This window comes from Lolium rigidum, chromosome 3 (assembly GCF_022539505.1).
Source record: "Lolium rigidum isolate FL_2022 chromosome 3, APGP_CSIRO_Lrig_0.1, whole genome shotgun sequence".
Taxonomy (NCBI): Eukaryota; Viridiplantae; Streptophyta; class Magnoliopsida; order Poales; family Poaceae; genus Lolium; species Lolium rigidum.
This window is the reverse complement of record NC_061510.1, coordinates 340,073,552-340,091,899: the sequence shown is the minus strand read 5'-3', so window position 1 is coordinate 340,091,899 and position 18,348 is coordinate 340,073,552. Positions and strand designations below refer to the sequence as shown.

The 18,348-nt window shown below is 42.4% G+C and overlaps 1 long non-coding RNA gene across 3 annotated transcripts; it reads left to right on the top strand.

Moving 5' to 3' along the window:
• The first annotated feature begins 825 nt into the window (after positions 1–825).
• On the top strand, positions 826–4,157 carry LOC124700146. Of its 3 annotated transcripts, none has more exons than XR_007001658.1 (4): positions 826–1,049; positions 1,132–1,767; positions 2,040–2,638; positions 3,776–4,157. It is a non-coding gene; the product is annotated as an uncharacterized LOC124700146 (long non-coding RNA). The 3 variants fall into 3 exon arrangements; XR_007001659.1 differs by having other exon boundaries at positions 2,040–2,648; XR_007001657.1 differs by having other exon boundaries at positions 2,040–4,157.
• The last annotated feature ends 14,191 nt before the right edge of the window (positions 4,158–18,348 follow it).

Here is an 18,348-nt window from a genome sequence, read left to right as displayed (position 1 = left end):
TGCAACTGGTTGCAGAATAGTGCTGGTATATATATATACCAGCAAGTTACACATACCTAACATATATATACACGTATCAGTGTACGTACACCTTAGGTATGCAATACCTTAGGTATGTATCACTTGAGTATGCATATCTTAGGTATGTATACCTTAGGTATGTGTAACTTAGGTATGTATACCCTCAGATATGTGTACTACAAAGCAAAAATACGCGTATCTACGTATGGTGCCCGGGCACCTAGGAGCACCAGTTAATTTACCTATATATATATATATATATATATATATATATATATATATATATATATATAGGGAAACTCTATTAAACCCCCTGGGTGCAAAATAAGCTATTCTGCACCCGGGTCGGTCGTGTTAGCCGGTACCGCACACGTTTGCCCTTAAGCTGGTTGGTGTCATGTTCCGCACCATACCACCCATTGTAATTGTGTTTTTTTTTTTCTTTTACCTCGGCGGTTTCTTTTCTAACTCACGGTTGTGGCCTCGTGTGATTTGGGAGCTAGCCCACCAGTCCACTACCTAGCCGCACCTTTTTTTGTCCTGGGTCTGTCCGGCGGCGAGCGGTTCGAAGTCGAATCCAGACGCGGCGGCGGCGGGTGTGCGTCCGGCGTCGAGCGGCTGAGTGGCGGCGAGCAGCGGCTGGACTCTGCCGACCGTGTCCTCGGCAGCGTTGTGGTTGGCCGGTTGAATCGGCGTCAATCTCGGTGCGGGGTCTTGCGGCATCCTGGTCAGGCAGAGCGGGGGTCCTGGATGCGGCGGCATCGGCTTCGTGGTTGGGCAGCGCGACGGGCCATGTATGTGGGCTGCATCGGCATCATGGTGAGTGGCGTGCGGTGCTGCAGGTGGCATCTGCATCTTGACGAGCGGCGGGCGGCCTCAGCCTTACTGTGGGTCTTTTCACGGCGGCGGCGTGTAGCCTGGCAGCGCTGGGTGGCATCGCCATTGTGGTGAGCGGCAGTTCTTATCGGCACTGCTACGGGCGGAGCTCTCTGGTGGTTTTCGATGTCAGTGTACGTTGAACGTTCACGGTAGATCCTCTGTTTCTTCTTCAGAATATTTGGCTTAAATCGTTCTCTGTTATTCTACAAACTCTGTTTCTCTCCCATCCAGGCGTGGTGCTGGCGAAGACCTACGGAGGCTTCTTCTGGCAGTGAGCACCTAAGCTGTGACCAACGACGTTGGTGTGGTTTCATCTCTTGCTCTCCTTACAGGTGATACTGACACACTTCTGATTGTTTCCTGCTCATCTTGACACAGCCAGCGAACGGTACTTCTTTCTTCGCCCCTGGTACTCCTCAGCACCACCCTATTTCTGCCAATTTGGTTGATTAAGTGACGATTTTTTTCTAAAATTGTGCATCATCTTTGCTTTGTAATTGTTAAATTTTACTCGACGTAATTACTGCTGTTGTAAAAATGAATATTGAGATAAGTAATTATGCATCTTTTTTTTTTAATTTGTTGGCTGCAATCGTATCTCCAATCTAGTGCTACTGGGCATAATCAACTAGGTTCTATGTGGACGTAATGAAAAATGCTCTCATATTCAACCCAATGATTCTTTATCAACTGAGTCACTATCTTTTATCTAACATAAATCAGAAATAAATAAAATTCATGTAATTGGGTAAACATATCATGTGATTAATGAGTTCAATGCTAGGAAACTATATGACCTGAATATATTAAGGTTGTTACAGGGAATCACCTCTTCATGGTCATTCTGGCGGAACATTTGTACTTCAGGTAAAGAAAAAACACTAATATAAATTTTTGTTCCACAGCTAAAGATGATTATGTTACTGTTGTAAGATTGTTCCTCTGTATGCATGTTCTTATTATTGAGTTCCTTGTCAAGTTCGCTTTAACAGTCACACTAAGCTGGCAGTGGCAGCTGTGGTTGGTACCACTAGGTCTTGCTCTTTTGGTGAAAGTCTGTTCTGTTAATAAAATTTAATGGCTCTTTGTATGATTGGAAGATGTGAGGTGCATGATGTGTTTTCCGTTTCGTTGTGCAGCTAGCCATCGGCATGCTGGGGAAATCATGTCATTGATCCGGATATTCCTTTCTCGGTCGTTGATCCAGATAGTCCCTTCTCGAATATGTTTTCCACGTTGTTGCCTTTTTGGGCATGGAAGAAACAGGGTATACTTATCATTGTATTGAACCACTGACTGCTCCACATCTTCCCCTCCATTGAATATCAAATTAATTCCATTTCTTTGTATTCCACTGAAAAGGCAGGCTTTCTAATAAAAAAAATCTTCATCCTTCCTATTAGTAATTTTGGGTCTGAGCGTTGGATGCTTTTTTTGTGCATCTGCTCATATGAAGGAAGAAGGTTACAGCTTTATTATTTTGTTATTTCTTTTCTTTGGGCACATCCTAATTATTATTCTGTAATTAGTGATGTCTGATATATTTTCACGTGTATTAATCGAATGCCAACTTCATATGTACATGTCTTCACAGATTCACTAGTGAGATCCACTTATACAGAAGGGGAAATTTTATATCACGGGCATCCTATTTATATCATTGTCTGCCCACCCAGCCTGTGATCTATGGCGCATGAGCCTGCCGGCAGCTGGTGATCTAGTAATTGCGGCACGCAAGGTATGGCATGGTGAGCTTCTATATCATTTCCTGCCTCATATGTGTATATGTTTGTGTGCTCAATCTGGTGATGATGAAGCCAGATTTACACTCCAGCTGTTTATTCCTGTTTGGCCTTCTAGGGACCTAAAACTCCCAGGTGGTCATATCAATAGCCAAAATATGTCCCCTTTCTGCAGCGTTCCCTCTGTTTGCCAATAAGGTCTATGGCCTTCTTCTTCAAAAAAAGTCAACTGATAGAATTAATTCTTTTTTACATTGCCCACCCATAGTTCTGAAGTATTGCGGGAGCCATGATGGATATGTGTCTTATTTTTTAGCTTTACAACCTTAGATTGTTTGTATGATAGCAACTCTTTCTCCTTTGTCTATACAAAGTAAAAGATGATACAAATGTTGTACATCTAATGACTGTGTTGATACCTTGAGACTTGAGTAGCGAGATGACCACATAGCTGTTCCGTTTCACTATAGAAGTTAACTTTGTACCTCTGTAATTTGCATAGTATTTGTTTTTGTGATTCATGCTTATGTCCAGGTCATATATATGTCGAGAAAACCTTTCCATTATCAATAGCTCATAGAGAAATGCTACTTCCTCCGGTTCATATTAATTGACTCAACTTTGTGTAGATACAAATGAATTTAGTTAACAAACGTGTCTAGAGACATCCGTATTTAGACAAAGTTGAGTCAATTAATTTGGATCGGAGGAAGTGCAAAAAACTGAATATGATGTTACGCTGATTTTGTTTCCTAAATCATTTCCTTGAACTGCTAGCTTTGCTCAAGATTTTCTTTAAATAACCATATACGTAGTATTTGCGAGGGTAAGAAATATCTTTGACTTGTGAGTGTAAGATATGGCCACAGTGCCCAATTTTTAATGCCTCGTTCCATCTTAGAGAATATTGGACTACTGAGGGTATGCATTTTTTTACGTTGGTTTCTTTGAACCAATTATGTTCATATCATCAGGAACTGAATACTCTTGTTTCCTGAATGCCTCCAGATAAAATCATCTTGAATTTGCTATATTGAGAATTATATATCATGCTCTCTTTTTGTCTGATCGATTGCTAGCTTCTCCAGATGCAGATGCATGTGTTTTCTTACGATTCAATGCACTTCTTGCAGTCGGTCGATGTTTGTCATTCGCTACTGTCCACTTAATTTATCTACTACGAAACATACTATCAATAGAAGACAGAAGTTGCACATATCTTTGTTGTAAGAATTATGAAGCTCGAGAGACCAGTACTGCGAACAATTAAAGTACACCGAATTTGCAACATTGAAAAGTTGGTTACTGTGGATGTTTTGGAGCGCATGTGGACACCAAACCTACGGTGTCAATGATGTTGACCTTGAAATATTTGGGACTTACAACTAATGAGGTGCCTATGCGAAAAATTTCCAGAGGGCTGTTTTAAGGAACCTAATTATAGGATTCTGCTATGTAATAAAGTATTTATGTACTCCATATGTAAAAACTGTGAGATTTGATTACAAGACCATATACATGTTTCTTTGCGCTGCATGATGATTTTATTATAACAGTACGCAAATTCTTTTGAGCCGTGATTTTATGGCAACGTGATAGTTCTTATATCTAGGGAGACTGGGAGAGTATGCTGATAGCTTCTGATGTTCCGACACTTTGCACAATTGCAGTTTTTTCTTACAATGCCACTAAAGTTTCGTAAGTTGCAATTAGAGCGTTCATACTGCAAGATTAATTTAAATCCCTAATCAAGTTTTTCAAGTTACGTCAGCACCAAAATTCTTACGGGGCCCATTTGTATGGTGGTTGGAAGAATGGGTCGTGGGTTGGGAAAGTGCGGCCAGTTATCAGATTTTTTACGCCAGGCCAGCTTTCTTACGTTGCGTTCTGCCTTTCTTACGACGTGGAGCGTGGAAACACCGGTGCGCTTTGAGGTTGGGTGCGGTGGGGTGCAGAATAATATTCTGCCCCCAGGGAGTCAAATAGCGCGTCTATATATATATATATATATATAGTCCCGGTTGGTAATACAAACCGGGACTAAAAGTGCTCGGGCCTGGCGCGTTCTGGCGCAAGACCTTTAATTCCAGTTGGTATTACCAATCGGGACTAAAGGACCGTAAGGAACTGGAACTAGAGGGTGACGTCGCCCCGCGCCATTCGAATAGGAACTAATGCGGCCCATTAGTCCCGGTTCATTTTTAAACTGGCACTAAAGCTCCCAGGAACTTTAGACGAAAACCATGTTTTCTACTAGTGTATACAACCACTGGTAATGTACACCAGTGACGTATATTTCAAACGTTGCGGGTACGACGCAACAGTGACGAAAAAATCTATTTTCGACCGTCTCTGGTAGTTGCTCATCTGGCAACCGGGGCGCGACATCGATATTCCGGTGGCGAGCTTAAGAGAAATTTTCACGTCGATCTTGTGAGAATAACCAAGAAGAGACGGTATGAACAGTATTGTGGTTGTGGCGTCTCTACATCACAGGAGGCCTTCGATTCTGTTGTTCTGTGACAGACATCCTTCCATACAAACTGTCGTTTATACCTTACCGCTGATTGTCCAGTTATAAGTTGTTTGTCAATGGTACTTCACCGCTGAAGGCTGAATTTTATCTCAGCGTGTCATTAATTGATTAGTAGTGACGAAAAATGTTTTTCCTAACTGTCTCTGATAGTGTAATCTGTGACGGACATCCGAATCCTGTCCTTCACTCTTTTTTCTAAGCAATGGCGTTTAAATTTTCTCTGAACGTTACTGGTTATGATTTTGAAATTAAAAAACAATCATGTATTTTCCATTTAAATACATTCTAGGGTGGGGTATGTACAAGAGCAGATGTGTATACTCCCTCCATTACTTGTTATAAGACGTTTTAAGCTTGGTAAAACGTATTATAACAAGGAACATATGGAGTGCTTTTGGCGCATCTGCTTTGGTACATACCCCACCCTAAAATTTATGAAAAACAGAGGAAATATAAATTTGCAACATAACTGGTTATATCCATAAGTTCACTTTGTAGCTCAACAATGGTCCTCATTTTCATGTGGAAATTTTTTCAACATCCAAAGAAGGAAAAAAGGAAAATTTTAAGCACCACAACTTGAAATTGATCCTTTCTATCTCCAGTCGTGTGAGGAGCTTTCACGTAGAGGAGGCTCGTAATATTTTATCTGCAGTTAACGAGATATATGTTTAAGAAGAACTATCATACATGTAGAGCATACATTCAGACATTTTAATGTTAACAAGAGAACAAACTAACCAAAGAGGATATAACTATATAAGCATCATAACAATGCAATATATTTTATAGTAATAAACACATTGGATAAGTAGTAGGTACTGAAAAATTCATATATATTGCAAAGATTTGAGATCCAGCACAACTAATTGGCTAAACAAGTACTATTCTGAAAAATAGTTTGAGGCGGCAGTTCTTATAGTGATATCGTCAACTGTATTTTGTGACCTTTGGATGAATCCTTCGACATAGGTGCTGCTACTCGTCGAGGATTCAGGGAAGGAGGTTCTTCCCACCTATTGATCTAGGAGTTCTAGGTTCATCTTCTGGCTCCGCGTGTCATTCGCCCATACACTCCTATGTTTGATGCCATCGTCGTCCATTGTAACACTATCAAGTAACCGCAACTGCTTCACCGATGTTCCCTTGATATTGCTACCCTAGAGCAACCCGCGCTTGCTATGAAGTTACGTCCATTCTACAAAAACTAGAAACTAGTTATAAAAATAAAATTAGAAGAAATATCTGACCGCACTACTGAACAACGATAGAAAACTACATAGAGTAAGTAGAGTACAGGAAGAATAAAAATATGTCATTAAACCACAGGTAAATAATGTGTACATATGAAATTTATTAAATTACGAACCATAAAAAATGGTAAAAAGTTATACAAAAATGTAACTCTCAAATATAGCAGAACATTGTCAGAGTATAATGTATTAGCAAAAAAGGGGAAACATTTGAATCAAATTGGTCTAACCATGCATATAACATCATCACTCAAATATAACAATAATTTTTTTTTCTAGTTTTACGTCCTAGGACTATATATCTATCTTTGATACCACGATGATCTCTTATCATTTATTATAACGACACATCACTTATTTTAATACATGAAATAAATGATACTTAATATGATACCCGCATTGTGGCCAATCTTAATAGATATGACATCCTTTGTGGCCAATCTAATAGATATATCATCTTATTTAAGTATCACCTATATTAAATTATGGTGCAAGAATCCATACCCTAAATTTATCAAAAAAATGATTTTCATATGGACCCTCTTTATTACTAGACCACAATGATTTTCATAATTAAACATATATACCTAAATCAGGCCAGACCCAATAGATCATCATAATTCTAAACAAGTAATCACAATTATATCTTGGCACGCATGATGTGAGGAGACGTGCAATATTTCTCACTATAACTTTACAATTTAGTTTTGTCACAAGGTAAAGTAGATGAGTGTTTTGCAGTTTAGTTATGATCAATACCTATCAGCATAGTTATTGGCAAACGAAGAGATATGTTCAGCAGTGCAATGTGCCTCGAAGGTAGATCATTAGTCACGCACTTGCACACGAGGAAGTGTATATTATTATTAGTAAAACTCAACATAAAAGAAAACATGTTTTGTAAACAAAAAAAGCATAAGTACGTATGAAGGTTTGATCAATAGGACTAGAACATGATCTTACAAAATCTTCGCTGGATTACACCAAATTTGGAATGAAAGGCTACTCTACTTCATAAATGGCTCATTTAACACTAGGAAATAGCTAGCTACCGAACTTCAAATCAATATGGAATTTAATGTATCACGTACAAAATCAGACAAATGATCATTGATGTGGAAATAGCACAAAGATCATTTTTTATAAAAAGTAAAGATGATTGAAGATGTTACCTGCACTTATGATCTTTTATTCCTATGATATCTTTGGTGGTTAGAAAAATCATATCTTTTGATAAAGCATCAATATACATGATTGTAAATAATTAAAGAGAAAATATAAAATAATTAAAGAGCAAAGATACCAAAATAATTACAGAAGATAGATGTTGCCCTCGCATTTACGAGGGCGGCCGTGCTAGTTTTCAATAATAACCAAATCTAGTTGTTTTATTAAATGCATAGTCTGAATAAAGGAGACGCCCAACCATGCAGTTGTCTCCTACTCTCCTATAAAGAGGTGGATCGGATGTCCATAGAACACTTACTTTATCATAACCTATTTAGACAACTATGCCGTCTACTATTTCAAGGGCGAGAGGCGTGTTGCCTGCGGTCACCATGGTCGTTGCACTCGCGACTATGGCTTTGGCGGCAAGAACACAAACGGAGAATAGAATATACGTCAACTCGGAGGATGTTGCTTCGGAGGAGAGCCTGCGTGGGCTATACGAGCGCTGGTACAGCCTCTATAGGCCCGGCGGCGACCCCGCCAACAAGGCGAAGCGGTTCGCCATCTTCAAGGCGGAGGTGCGCGCTGTCTATGAGCTGAATGAGGGCGACACACGCGTGAAACATCATCTGAACTGGTTCGCGGACATGACCCAAGGTGAGTACGCCGAATATTTCGCCAACTGCTCCCCCCGTGAGATCCAACCCTTCGGTGATATCCCGGCAATGAACCATCACCAGCCCAGCCAGTACTACCCTGACAAATTGCCACTCACCGTGGACTGGCGGACCGTGGACGGTGTTCTCACCAGCGTGAAGCAACAGGGGAATTGCGGAAGCTGCTGGGCTATTGCTGCCGCCGAGGCGATGGAGAGTGTACACTTCCTAAAGAATAAGCAGCGCACAAACCTCTCTGCTCAAGAATTGGTTGACTGCACCCCCAACAACGAGGGTTGTAAAGGTGGCTGGGCTTCCAGGGCCTTCCAATATGTCATCGACAAGCGCGGCATCCATTCCTCCGAGCAGTACCCGTATGTGGGAAAGGCGCAGTATTGCGACCCTCCCTCGGTATCTCCCGTCATGTCCATCAAGAAATTTTACTTCGTGCCACGACGTAATGAGAAGATGCTCATGGATGCGGTGGCCCACAATCCTGTCGTGGTCTTGATTGTGGGCGCTGAAAACATGCACTTTAAGCACTATAGTGGCGGCATCTACAGAGGGCCCTGCGGCATGGATAAAAAGCACGAAGCACTGCTCGTGGGCTACGGCACGACACCAAGTGACGATTCCAACGATCCCGGAGCCGAGTATTGGATTGTGAAGAACTCATGGGGGGACTCTTGGGGAGAGAAGGGATACATGCGCCTCGCGCGCGGTCATCAGGCTTATGGCGGTCTCTGCGGTATTATGCTGGACCCAAAGTACCCATCACGTCCGAAAAGGCTGAATCATGCGTATGCTTGATCTCCTAATAATGCATGTACTCCATTAATTAGTTCGAGTGTTTGTAATCTACCTCCTAATAATGTAGTCCCAATTATAGTGAAGTGCTATGACGAGGTACTATCTCTTTGGACCAGTCCTAAAATTTAAATCACTACCTGGTAAAAATTTCATTGCCTTGCACCCAATTGTTTCTGTGTGTATATTCTTGCCGAACACGGCAAAGAGTATCTTTGCCGAGAGTCGGTCAAAACACACACTACAAAGAGAAACCGCTCGGCAAAAAATTAAAGAACACACAACAAATACCTCAAAAACATATGTCAAACAATATATACTGAACAAACAAAGCGCCACATGATAACCGTGGTTGAACAAAACGGTGTCGTGATGATGAGATGGTTTTGTCAAATGTATACACACGGTAAAGGTCGTTCCCTTGTGTTCCCTTGTGTTTTTTAGACACTGGGTAAAGCTTCTAGTTCATGATTGGTTGAAATGAAACTCCCACGCATCGGTCCTCATACTCTCTCTCCTCTCTCTTTGTCTATTTTTTTTTCTCTTCTTACATGGCCTCACGTGCAACCCCTACCTACCATCGTCATCTCTTTACAACTGGATTAGGTGTACGCCTTGGCGCACGATCCCGTAAAGCTCATGTCGATCTTCATTCTATATAAGAACTATAAAAATCAATTACCAATATGTTAATATGCTTCTTAGTTTTTACAAAAGAAGGAATATCATTAGAAGCAGCAAACGCCTATATACAACCAAGGAAACACACTAATCAATAATTTATAAAATACTAGAACAATGCCCGCGAGCTGCGGCAGGACTGCGAAAGAGCGAGCAAAATTAATGATCATGTATTCAACACTACTTCCACTTTAATTAATTTGGACATCAGTAGCCTTCAAAATATGAAGAAAAATTTATAGTTTATGAGTTCTGACACAACGATGTCTCACAACACCATACCCCCATGAAAGTGTTCTTCAAAAAATGGACCCACGTGCAGGAGCGGAATTGCGGGAAGATCTAGCAAAATTGATGATCATATATTCAACACTCCTTCCACTTCAACATCACGAAACTAAATTTAAAAAGTTTGTAAATAATAAAAATATATCAAAAAATAATTTTTTAAAAATAGCTCACATCTGCATTGAACTTTTATTTTCAAGTGCAATTGAACTGCTTTCAAAAGAAAAAATGAACTGCCTCTCAATCTTTTCGGACTGTAAAGACTTGAAACATCATCCATCTATATTTGGATCCGCATGATGTTTCTCCTTTTTATTCATTGAAAATTTTGAGATTGCCATTTTCCTTTGGTAAATTCAAGTAAGCTTACAACATCACGTTGGGTCACGGTCGATTTCTTTTCAGAGTAGTAACATTTGTAGCGTATTTGACAGCATCAGTTCAAGCTCCAACTCCAAATAAAAGCGACATTGTCCCACATCCACATCTCATATTTTTTAAAGTTTCTGCACATTGTTTTTACTGGAAGAAAATTTAGCTGGCAAGCTTGAGATACTGGGATATGGGACATATATTTCTCCTGGCTGTATACAGTGCACTCCAGTACTGCAATTTGGTCAAGTATAAGAAATCTTTTCCTCGGTTTGCCCGGCCATGTGCTGGGATGGATCGAATTAACAGCTCCTTTCACAGTTAATCACCGAATCATCAATCCGTCCTACCAAATCTAATTAGCAAGAGTCCACGCTCAACAATGATTTAAGGGCTGAAAGATGCAAGCTTTGTCATAGAAGTCGTGGAAGCTCATTTGCTTGTTGTTATAGCTGGACGAACAGAGAGCCTGCACTTTTGGCGCAGCAAAGTACCGATGCGCCTTCCTTCTATTGTCTCCGAGACGCTTGCAGTTGCAGAGGCCCGATGTGGCGCAAAGCCCCGCTGTTGTCACGACTTGTGGCAACAGAGATGCAGCGGTCAGCCTGGGTGTGCCGCCCTTGTCGGAAGGGCTATTCCAGAGCTTCAAAGAGGCCCGAAGAGATCAGGTCAGAGGCGCTGTTTGCGTCAGCGCGAGTCCGTGACTCCCTGCCGCTGTGCCGCAGCTCGCCGAATTATGCGCCGCTGGCTTCCGGGCTAGTCGATCTGTGATTCCGTGTTGGCTTTTGCTGCTGGCGGAGCTATGCACCGTCGAGGAGATCTGACGAAATTGTTTCGAGTTTCGGTGGCGAACGAAATCCGGCGAGTTTATGAGATCGATTTGTTGGCTTCTGTTGAAATCGTACACATGAGGGGCTATATATGGGCAGTTTTTGCTGAGGAGAGGGAAATAATCCAAAAGAAATAGAGCTTGATTTTGATTCGGCTGGACCGAACTCGTTCTGGTCATGGAGATCGAGGGGCGGCGGCTGTTTGAGGAAGAAAGCTATCTACTGTAGTTCGTTCAGGTCCTGGAGAATACATCGTCGGAAGCCAACCAGTCCTTCTACAGCGAGCTAGCTAATTGGGCCAGGCCCAGTAGAGGCGACGGACAAGACGGACGAACCGTTTTTTACTTATCGGTGGCAGGCAATTTTTCAATCAGAAACAGGGGCAATTTTTGACACGAAACATGCCCGCGCGCTGCGGCGGATAATTTTAACTATTTCGTCGGGTGCATTACAACGGGATATACAAACTAATTTCTCATTGCAACGGGAAAATCCGTTTTTCGTCCTTCAACTTCCTCGAAAGTTCATTTTTCGTCCTAAATGTTTTTTTAGGTACAAAAGAAACCTTCAACTTTGCTAATCGTTCAAACAGCTGGTTTTACTGATTTTCGTGAATTACAAGAAAAAGCAGGATAAAAAGGAGAAAAAAAACCAGACCAGTGCCAATGAAGACCAGAAAAAAAGAGGAATGCCGAATCAGGCGGAACTGATCGTGGGAGAAACAAAGGAAACTGATATCGTGGGCGAATTAATTAGCGGATCTTCGTTTCTCTCTTTTCCTTCCAGTTATGTTCACGTAAGCAACAGTAGAAGCCCTAGCAGCGCCGCCGTACACCGCCGGTTGCAAACTACACGTCTTGCTACACCTGCCCACCTGAAGGAAGATTAGGAGCATGCCAAGAGATTGAATTGTCTTCTTCCACATCGTGTGCAGATTGGTATGTACGAACCTCTTCAGATCTTGTATGGATTTCAGCTGCAAGTACATACAGTTTTATTAGTTGGATCTTGTACGTGATTGCATAAACAACCAAGTAACTAGTGTATATGTCCAGTTTCTAGTGACTTGCACACTTGGATCTTGTACGTAGCTGGCATAATCAATCAACTACGGTGGTGGCAGAGCGCAAGTTCTCAAGAGGGGACAGGATTAATTTTATCTTATTGTGCATTGTAAAGAGTCCACAGTGATTAGTTTACTCCTTTCTGTCCTGCTTTTTCTTGTAATCCATGAAAACCAGTAAAACCGTCTGTTGAAGGACTTCTTTTGTACCTAAAAAACATTTAGGATGAAAAATGAACTTTCGAGGAAGTTGAAGGACGAAAAACGGACTTTTTTCTTTGAACTATTTCGTCGGAACACCCTTATTATTAGGTACTAGGAAAATTACCTGTGCATTGCAACGGGATATACAAACTAATTTCTCATTGTTAAATCTGCCCCGGTGTGTCGTAGAAATCAGTCAACTTTAGCGCGTCCATAGGGTGCTCCGCTATCAGGTATTTCATCCACTACCTCGTCTATTTGCCACTTCATTCATGCTAATTTTACACGTGCACTAGCGTCAGCAGACCCATGCATCATCATTGCCACCTCACCCCACTCCACGAAGGTCTTTAGAGCATCTCTAGTCGTGTTCCCCAAACCGTCCCCCAAAGAGCGTTGTTCGTGCCGCGTTTGGAGGACGTCGCTCCCCAGCCGCGTCCCCCAAACGCCGCCCCCAATCAGAAATTCAAATTATTGCATTCAAAAGAGATCGTTTCCGCCGAATCGTCGCGATCAGAGTAGCGGCGATCAAAGTACTGGGCGCGCAATCATATTACAGACCGGTGGTGCATGGTAATTAGAAGAAGGGGTTGGGCGATGGCGACGTATCCTGAGTCGACGCAGGCTCGTCGATCACGATGACCTCATCGCGATCTGCCCGGTGCTGTGCATGCTCCGTCTGGTCCGTCGCCGACGCAGAGGCCGACGCAAGTATAGCAGTCGAAGACGCGTCAGCTGGCTCTTGCTCCGCGGTTGCTGCCGCTGCCTGGGCCGCCGCGTCGGCCGCAGCGTCGGCCTCCGTCATTTTGGCTTCGATGTCGTCAAGGATCTGGCCTTTGAAGAAGTTGTGCGTCGCCCGCGTCCGGGGAGACATTCCCTCTGTCGACGCTCTCAGCAGGGACATGTCGTCCCTGCGTTTCTTGAGCTCCAACTTCTCCTCTTGCCTCTTGAGCAGCTCCGCCCACCTTTCGTCGGCCTTTTTGTGGCGGGAGAGAAAGGTCGAGGAGACGTCGGCGAGGCATTTCGTGATCGATGCCCGCGTCTTCTCACACGACGCGGTGTCGGCCAAGGCGGCCTTGGCAGCCTTGTTGCCAGTAGGACGCCCTGCCGACGTTGCCAGCGCCACATCCAGATCAATGGCGTCCTTCCCCTTGGACAGCGACAGGCGCGTCAACCGCCATTTCTCGTTCACTTTGAGCTTGCTATAGCAATGCATCAGCACGAAAGACTTGTGACCTTCCGAGTTCTTCCGGTACAAATCCATGGCCTTGTCAAACTAACCAAAGGAAGCGGAATCATTTCATCGAACACAATGTAGGCGCTACAGATTGTGGAAGAAAGAGTCGTACCAGTTGGGCGACGTCGGCGCCGCTGTCGGCTCTGGTCACTAAGTCGTGATGGTATCCATGGAAGGAGTTCACCGACGCCTGGATGATGGCCCATCGCTTCGACATTGCCTTTTGGCTCCTCTTCATTGTCACTTTGTTGTAGTCGCTCTTGATGAGCGTGCGCTCATCGAACTCGGCTTTGATCCTCGCCCAATACTTCCCGTACTTTTGGTTGGCGCCGATGATGGAGTCATGGCTCACCGTCGCCCACGACTCGCACAGACATTGATCCTCCAGAGGCGTCCACTTGGGGCCTCGTGTGCCCGACGCCTGATAACCCACAAGTATAGGGGATCGCTTGTAGCCTTTTCGATAAGTAAGAGTGTCGAACCCAACGAGGAGCTAAAGGTAAGATAAACATTCTCTCATGTTCTATCAACCACTGATACAACTCTACGCACACTAAGCATTTGCAATATCTAGGAAATAAAACTAGAGCGATAACGGGTATGAGAGGTGACTTTGCAGAACAATAAAATACACGGAATAAAAGTTAGTGCTGCAGCAATAAAACAAACTAAACTAACAGTACCATGAGTGTGGAAAGGCGGTGGTAATAGTGGTGGCTTTGTCCAAGATCAATTAGTGAAGGTCTTGGGTTCAATGTCTTCGATGCAGCTTTCTATGTAGGAGAGGCTAAATATACATGCTCTCCCTCCGGGATTACAAGTACTATATGATTGGCTTGCTAGCAAACATCCGTAAATAATAGCAAGCATTAAGGTTTCCCCAACCATAGCCTTAAGTAAATGGTTCTCTTACTCCCATACATGCAACTATCCGGTTCGCGTCCTTAGGTTTCTGTCACTCCGGCAGAACTTCCCCCTTCTAGTATACAAGTACTACCAACCCTATGGTGGTTGATCCATGCGCGCACAAATATAATGGGCACCAAGGACGGTAACATATCAACATACAACTCTAATGAAACAAAGAGAAACAACCAATCAATCAAAGAACAAATAAACCATGGCAACATGACATAGATCATAGGATTATAACTTATAGCATCAAACACCATGTTTACATAGGGCGTTATAGAGGTTTATGAGAGGATGGACTACTGAATACAATGAGGAGTTGGTGATGGAGATGGCGGTGAAGACGTTGGAGGGCTCAGCGAGGAGCGCCGGGAGGCGGAGGCGTGGGCGGCGCCGGCATCATGGGGGAGCGCTGCCCCTTAGCCTTCTTCTTCCTTGAGTTGGTGCTGGTGTAGATGAGTGTTTCCCCCTCCTTGGCAGCTGCCAAGGAGGAGGATTTTCGTGACAATGCTTCGGGGCCTCCAAAAATAGGGTTTCCCATCAATATATAGTGTTGGAGATGCAATCTAGGCCATGGGATGGATGCCCCTTTGATCCAAGGGCTCTTGGGCACCTTTAGACCCTTCCTAGGACTCCCCTCTGTCCTTCATGAGCCTCACAACTCGTGGCTGGGCCGAAATATCCAGGTATAGAAAGAGTTCGTGTCAAATACGTCACCAACTTTCAGAGTCCTGAGACTGCACGAACCTCCGCAGTAATTCTTCTTTCCCGGATGCATCCGTTGTTTGTTCTGGACGAATAAGATGTCCAAATTGTTCGGTTTGAAATTCTCTACAACTTTGTAGTTTACGACTTTTCCATTGGACGTCGTTTTGATGGATTTTCGAAGCGATCTTTGAAAAGTGTTCAGCAGGGACAGATTCCGGGAAATTCCAGATTTCACCATAATGAGCTATTTCCTTCCATATTTGCCTATTTCCTGCACAACAAAGTTGAAACCAAGAACTTGTGCACTTTTGCAACTATTAATAGGTTAGTCCCTTAAAACATATAGTAATTAGTGTAAAACAAGCATGGAATTTCAAAAATTATAGATACGTTTGCGACGTATCAACATCTTCTTCTTCTGTTTCTTCTTCGTCCTCACGACGTCCGCGTCTACCTCCACGAGATCATCGTCATCGGCACCCTCCTCGTCCTCTTCCTCGCTGCCCTCGCCGCCCTCTTCGTCCTCATCGCAGTCCTCGTCGTCGTCCTCCACCCCTCCTCTTCCTCTTCCTCCTCGTCCTCACCCCCGTCCTCCTCCTCAGCACCGGCGCCGTTGAATTCGAGCGGCCCCCTGCGGCCAGTGAAAGGGTCGCCGTCCGGACCGGGTCCTGGCTCGCGCTGCTCGTACGCCGGGGAGTAGAGGTCGTTGGGGTTGAAGCCGCCATGCGGCAGCGCATCTTGGTAGTGGGGCGACAAGTTAGGCGTCTGATACGTCCATTTTGCATCACTATTTTGTATCATAATTAATAACACATTCATGCTGAACTAAGAATGACAATTATGCTCTCATAAGACGGTGCATATAACTTAGAAGATGAAGACTCAACATAAAATTAAAAGAATGGCCCTTCGCAGAGGGAAGCAGAGATTAAACATGTGCTAGAGCTTTTTATTTTGAAAACATAGAGATATAAAATTTTAAGAGAGGAAATTGTGTCATCGGTAGCAATAAGTAATATAGGTTATGTATAAAACTTCCTATAAGTTGCAAGCCTCATGCATCGAATACTAATAGTGTCCGCACCTTGTCCTAATTAGCTCGGATTTCCATGGATTATCATCGCATTACATATGTTTCAACCAAGTTTCACAAATGGGTACCTCCATGCCACCTGTACAAAGGTCTAAGGAGAAAGTTCGCATTGGATTTCTCGCTTTTGATTATTCTCAACTTAGACATCCATACCGGGATAATATGGACAACAGACAAATGGACTCCTCTTTAAGCTTAAAGCTTTTGGCAACATAAATTTCTCATAAGAGATTTTTGAGGTTTTAATGTCCATGCTGAAACTTCCACCATGTAAACATGTCTTTGGTTAGCGGACCAATGTTCTTCTCTAAGAATATGCATACTCTAACCTTTTATCATGGTTATCTCCTTTACTTCAGACAAGACAGACATGCATAGTAACTCACATGATATTTATCAAAAATATGATGATGGTGTCCCCATGTCAGCATGGTTTCCACACAACAAGCAGCTTATAAGAACTAAGATACATAAGTGACATATTCCTCACCACAATATTTTTTTTAGGCTACTTCCCCATGAGCTATGTATTGCAAAAACAAGGAATTATTTTGAAAGTTTTAAAGGTAGCACATGTAAATTTACTTGGAGTGGCGGTGAAATACCACATATCGGTAGGTATGATGGACACTTTTGGCATATTTTGGTTTTTGGTGGTTAGATGCACGAGTAGAGATCATACTCAGTACAGAATGAAGGCTAGCAAAAAGAAAGATAGCGACCAATTAAGAGAGCAATAATGGTCATAATCATGCATAGCGACAAAACTTATTAATTAAAACATATGGTGATATTAAAAGTCTAAACTAAATGATCAATTCAACAAATTGAAACATCAGAGGAGATATTCCATTTGCATCACTATTAATATGAAACCTTTTTTACTCGTATCCAACACCAATCAACTTATTTGAAACAACTCTCATTTATAATATTCATTAAAGATCAGAGAGCTAATCATATATAACTGAAGCATACTAACAAGCTCTGAACAAAATAGGAATGAAAAACCAGAGCTAAACGCAGTACTAGCAAAAATAAAACGCTCGTTGAACAATAAGAGTGAAAACTAGAGCGTTCATACAATTAAAACGGAGCGTGTCTCTCTCCCAAACAAACATGGTATGATGGTGCCCACTTTATTGAAAATAAAATACACAACAGAAAATAAAGACGCTCAAAAAGTAACACATAGTATATGAAGCAATAAAAATATAGTGAACAGAAACATGACCTGATATTTTTATTGATGAAGAAGGGGATGCCTTGGGCATCCCCAAGCTTTGACGCTTGTACTTCTTGAATGTATCTTGGGGTGACATGGGCATCCCCAAGCTTGAGCTTTTGTCCATTCTTTATCTTATCTCATCATTCTTCTTTTCTACACTTGAAAACTTCCTTCATACAAAACTCATCACAAATCTCATTAGCAGCGTTAGTGCAATGATAATATTAATCAAATCTACAAAGTTCAGTATAACATATGAAAAGCATTTTAATAAGCATTAGCTACTGTAGCACAACTTCAATAAGGTTCTTTGATCAAGATAACTCAAAAAGGTGGGCAAAAAGATGCAAATGCAAAATAGTGGAAGAATCTGTCAAAACAGAACAGTTCGTAAAAAATGATTTTTGAAAACTAGTTACGCTGCGTAACTCGAAAAACTCGGAACTAATGAAAGTTAGATAAATACCTGGGGAAGATGCTCGTAAATTGGCAGATCAAACTTACGTTCTGGTGATTTTTGGCGATTTTTTCGTGACGAACCAGAAACAGTAAACAAGATTGCAAATCTCCGAAATACCACTTTCTTACCATTAGAGGCAATTCTTGGCACAAAAACAAAACAAACATGATAAGGAGAGGTCATTACAGCAGTAATGACTTCCAAGACT